Here is a 5,666-nt window from a genome sequence, read left to right as displayed (position 1 = left end):
GAGAGAGAGAGGCCCTGTTATAGGGCTACTAGATGAAATCCAGCTCTGTTTGGCTGCAGACTATGTGTTAGCCAGGGAACCTCCATATTATAGTGGTAAAGGGTGTGTGTGAGAGAGACAGAGAGGAAAACACCTGGCAGGATGCAATCCAGAAATAGGGACTGGCCAATACACCTTCTGCCTTGTTACATGGTAGATTTATTAAGCAAGAAAAGGCTAAAAGATTGTGCCCATGTAATGATGGCTCAGTTGAATCTCTGGCCCACCAATTACTTCACTGTCTCAGATTCAAGGAAATCAGATCCAAGTATGTGAATCTTACTCCTTTACATTTACCCCATCTCCCCGATTTAATTAGATTACACTACTTGTTGGACAACCCTGATCCTTCTCTCTGTATGATAGTGGCAGACTTTCTCCTGGAAATTACTAAACGCCAGTAGATTTCCTTCGACCTAACATTTATTTCCTGTATTGTACATGCTTTTTAATCCTTTTTTATTATTGTTGTACTGTGTCTATGCCAATAAAGGCTTGCTATCGACTGGCCAATACAAAAAACAACAACCCTGGAAGCACACTTGTTTAATTTCTGGGTACAACTGTGAGGTTGTGGGGAAGATCTTTGGTTCCCTCCCCCTTCCTGTAGTGCCGTGGCTCGCCATCCTCTCTTATACTAGCTGTGTTTTGAGCAGTATCCTCGAGGATTCCATTCAGAGAACACACAGAGCCATTTCCTGCCTCTATATTGGCAAAAAGGTTTCCGTTCAACAGCGAAGGGCTCATGGCAGCTCTGGCCTGCCTCCTGGTGGCTGCCGGGGGAAGCTCTCCATCGCCGAGGCGCTCCACAGGGCTGCGTGCGCTTCTGCATGTGTGCTCTTCTTGCAGTAGTGCTCCCAGGCAAAGGCACTCACAGAACTCAAAGATAAGCAGCATCAGCACTCCACGTTTTATTTCGTGGGAGCATATTAGCATCCTGGCCGCACTGGCGTTGGTGGCTCAGAAATCTTTCCAGCAGGCGGGCACGGAAACAGGGTGCTGGAACCTGCCACATCTAGGACCAGGGCAGCTGGGGAACCTGATCTACAGGCTGAGTGAACGAGGGGAAAAGAAGGACATGCAAACAGGAATCAGAATGTTTGCTTCCTCTGTCTCTGGGGAAGCTTGCTTTTCGATGGCCCCACGCCTCTTACAGTCCCAGAACCACCTCAAAAAAGTAATGTCTTGGACAGTGGTGGCGAACCTATGGCACAGGTGCCAGAGGTGGCACTCAGAGCCCTTTCTGTGGGCACGCACAAACAGAACAGAATAGAATAGAATCTTTATTGGCCAAGTGTGATTGGACACACAAGGAATTTGTCTCCGGTGCATATGCTCTCAGTGTACATAAAAGAAAAATACATTTGTCAAGAATCATAAGGTACAGCACTTAATGATTGCCATATAGGTCTAGTAAGCAATCAGGAAACAATCAATAGCAACGAAACCATAAAATGTAAAATCATAAAATAAAATGAAATGAAATGAAATGTCAGCACAGGCTATAGTCATACAGTCATAAATGGGAGGAGATGGGTAATAAGAATGATGAAAAAATAGTGCAGTAATTATATAATAAATATATAATAAATAGTTTAACATTATCGAGGAAATTATTTGTTTAACAGAGTGATGGCATTCGGGGAAAAACTGTTCTTATGTCTAGTTGTCTTGGTATGCAGTGCTCTGTAGTCCCCCCCCACACACACACACACACATCTAGGCTGGTCTGGGCCTCTGGGTTCGATTATTAGCATTAAACCTAAGACCTAGGTTTGGGGAAGCAGTGTAGGTAACCCTGTTAAGCACTGTTAAACCCCACTGATTTTCATGCAAAGAACTAAAGCGCGATCCTTTACTTGGTAGTAAGCTCGGTTGCTGGCAATGGGGCTTGCTTCTGAGTAAACCCTCCTAGGGTCATAATTCACCAGTTGGAAGAGTTGCACGGTTGCTTCAAAGCAAAGCCACTGACTACCACCAAGCTTACTCCCGAGTAGCGCACACCTCGGAGCCAACTGTTTTTTCTAAACTAAAACCTCGGTATTCAGGTTAAATTGCCGTGTTGGCACTTAGCGATAAATAAGTGGGTTTTGGGTTGCAATTTGGGCATTCGGTCTCGAAAAGGTTCGCCATCACTGGTCTAGGAGCTTGCTAACAGGGCTTTGTGGCTTCACAAAATGGTTCCAGACCCAGCATTTTGCATTTGGGAAATTAGCAACACATACATCTGAAAAATCTACTTGACACCTCCAAATTTTAACAAGAAGCTTTGATCAGGGATGCCCAGCATGGTGGCCGTGGGGACCACGGTGCCCCAAAACACCTTTGCTGGTGTCCACTGTTTTTGGAAAATAGGCAGGGCCAGGTGGTGTCCTTGCCCATCGGGGCATCTGATTCGCTGTGCAGGGTTTTTTAAAAATTACTTCAGCAGCCGCTGCCACTAGAGGACAAGGGGGTTCACTGTGTGACCAAATATAAGCTGTTTGCATGTGAGAAAATATTTTTAACTAGTATGTTCATTTGAAGGAGGGCCATTATTTGAGTTTTACACGTAACCACAGTGTCTGACGTTTTGTGGTGGACGCTGTCTACTGGGGCAGCCATTTTGTGGCGGCCCCCAACACCTTGTGTCAGACTATCAAACGTGCCCCAGGCCGAGGTTGGCAACCCCCTGGCCCAGAGCCCTCTCTTCAGCTAGGCGAGAGATCTCACATAGGAATAAGATGCCACATTTCCTTGTGGTGATGCAAGAGCAGTCCTTTCTGTGCCCCGGGATGTGAGAATCTGGGTCAGCAAAGCGCTCCTTTGGGGCCAGCTGTGGTTTTTGAAGGGCAGGACCGACCCAGCTGTTAGTGTGGCCATCGAATCAAGCCAGAAGGGACCGAATGACTGAGAGGAGCAGAAACAGAGCAATTGAGGAACGAACCCCCCCTCCCCCCCCCGATTGGACTGCACCCCTCCAGCTTTGGCAAGGGTCGATATTTTAGCTGCAGAGTCAAGAAATGGGAAGGGAACGTGGTGTACTTCATTTATACACCTCCTTTCTCCCCAGTCGAAGCCCAGAGGGGCTTACATCGTTCTCTCATTCGTTTTATCTTCACAACAACAGCTCCATGAGATAGGTTAGGCGGAGAGTCTGCGACTGACTTAAAGTCGCCCAGCAAGCAGCTATGGCAGGGTGGGGATTCAAACCTGGGTCTCTAAGATTCCAGCGTCTGACACTTTTCACAGCTGTATCACACTGTCTTTCAAAGATGTGAGGGGCAGTGGGTTTACCTGGATTCACGGCTGCCTGAGGGCCAAACCAGACACATGCTGGGAGTTTTTTAGCCTGCCCACCTGGGCGTGGAGTTTTAAAAGGTGCTGGGCCTTGCCTTGCCCAGAGAACTCCCAGCACATGTCTGGTTTGGCCTGAGCTAAGGTAGGAAAATCATGGAGGCATTTGGTGGCTGAACTCCATGGACTTTTTGAAGGGCTATATCAGTGGTTCTGAACCTTCCTAATGCCGCGACCCTTTAATACAGTTCCTCATGTTGTGGTGACCCCCAACCCTAACATTTATCCATTTTTCAGATGGAGAACACTGATGCAGAGAGTCTTAGGCGACCCCGGTGAAAGGGTCGTTCGACCCCCAAAGGGGTCGTGACCCACAGGTTGAGAACTGCTGGGCTATATGTGATGGCATCCACAGGTCTGACCTTTGGCCTCTTCCACCAATGCAGAGATGAATTTGAGCTATGACAGTGTAGCTCAGGGGTCTTCAAACTATGGCCCTCCAGATGTTCATGGACTACAATTCCCATAAGCCCCTGCCAGCATGGCCAAATGGCAGGACTGATGGGAATTGTAGTCCATGAACATCTGGAGGGCCACAGTTTGAAGATCCCTGGTGTAGCTGGACCATTCAATCTTGGCCCTGCCCCCAATGCTGAAACAGCTGTAGGGAACCATGATGGCACTTTAAAAGCACTGGGGAGGGGAAGAGAAAATCATCTGGTCCCACCACACCATACTGGTGGCCTTTTTAAATGGCCCAAGTTCACCTCTAAATAGCCCAAGTTCACCCTTCCATTCCCTACCACCCCTCCAGAGTGGATGGGCCACGACCAGAAGACATGGCCCCTCCCTTCCTCCCAGGGTGGGTGGTCCATGATTAGATGATTGGCCCCCTTTTCCTCTTTCCCTTCCTGAGCCAAATATGTTCCCCAATAAAAAAGGACCTATGACCCTATCCCCTAACATCATGCAGCCTGGAACAGGAGATAGGAAAATATCTGCAGGACATGAAATCGTCACACATGTTAATAAGTTGGCTATTTTTTTTCCCAATTACAGATTGACATTATGCCCCCAGTAGATACCGTGGCTTTTTCCCCACACAAAGCATTTAAAATGTTTGCCAGATGTTTTGGAAACATTTTGAAAAGAATTGTTTTCACGGGTTTTGTCTGCACGGCTCAGAAAAATAAAGTGCTTCAGTTGAAAATGGTCTGCCCCGAAATATGGGCCCCTTCCGCACACGCAAAATAATGCATTTTCAAACCACTTTCACAACTGTTTGCAAGTGGATTTTGCTATTCCGCACAGCTTTAAAGAGCACTGAAAACAGTTTCAAAGTGCATTATTCTGCATGTGCGGAATGAGCCATAGAGATGTAATTTTGAAGCTACAGAGACTCAAAATCTGCGCAGCCTTGCCAATAGAGATGTCGTATCTACGTAGCGTTGAATCTATCTCACACAATTTTTTTACAAACGGGAAAATGGCATGTTTGCATAATCGGCAGGCAAAAATGAGTTTATTAGTGCACAGCAATGACAGAAACGCAGGCAGCCACGATGCCAGATGACAAAACGTCCTCAGGAAACTTCAGAAAATGGCTGACAGCACAGAGGATCACTAAAGTGGCAGAAAACGGCAGGTAGCAGAAAAACAAAGGTGAGAGCTTCAAAATCGGACAGGAGAAGTAAAGTTCCCTGATCTCTGCCCAGCAAGTAGGAAACGTTTTGAAAAAGTTTTGGGGAAAAAGGTTGCTAGATTAGCGAATCCAAATAAAACATTTTTAGGGTGAAATATTTCCAAAACATTCCAAAACATTTCCAAAACATTTCCAAAACATTTTGGGTTGGGTTGTGCAGCACTCCTGCAGGAAACGTTTTATTTCCCTGCTTTAAAATGTTTTACTTGTGCTGTGCAGAAATAGTCTGTAATTTGCAGATTGGCTCTCAGGCAAAATGATTCTGTGTGTGTATGGGGGGGGGGGGTTGATGGGAGGGAAGGGAGTGTGGCTGGTGTTTCCTGTCTCATAAGCTGAGTGGGGGAATGAGGCCTTTGCGGTTAGGAGACGCAGACTCCCTTGGCCTTCTAGGGCTGCAGGTGGCATTTGTCTTTATGGGAGAAGCCAAGAGGTCCATCAAGATATGGCAAGACACAGGAGAAGGTGGGCTTGCCTCTTCCCACAGGAAAAGAGATTATTGGTGGAGGCAGATCAATAGGCAAATCAACATGGCATCATCCAGGGCTGAGGAATCCTGTAGGAATCCTCTGCAGGAATCCCAGGTGCAGCTCAGCTTTCAGCCTGGATCCTTTCCGCTCAGTAAGAGACACCTTAAGAACGAGCCTGCTGG

This window comes from Sphaerodactylus townsendi, linkage group LG14, assembly GCF_021028975.2.
Source record: "Sphaerodactylus townsendi isolate TG3544 linkage group LG14, MPM_Stown_v2.3, whole genome shotgun sequence".
Lineage (NCBI taxonomy): Eukaryota > Metazoa > Chordata > Lepidosauria > Squamata > Sphaerodactylidae > Sphaerodactylus > Sphaerodactylus townsendi.
The sequence above is the reverse complement of the archived record's forward strand: the minus strand, read 5'-3'. Positions refer to the sequence as shown.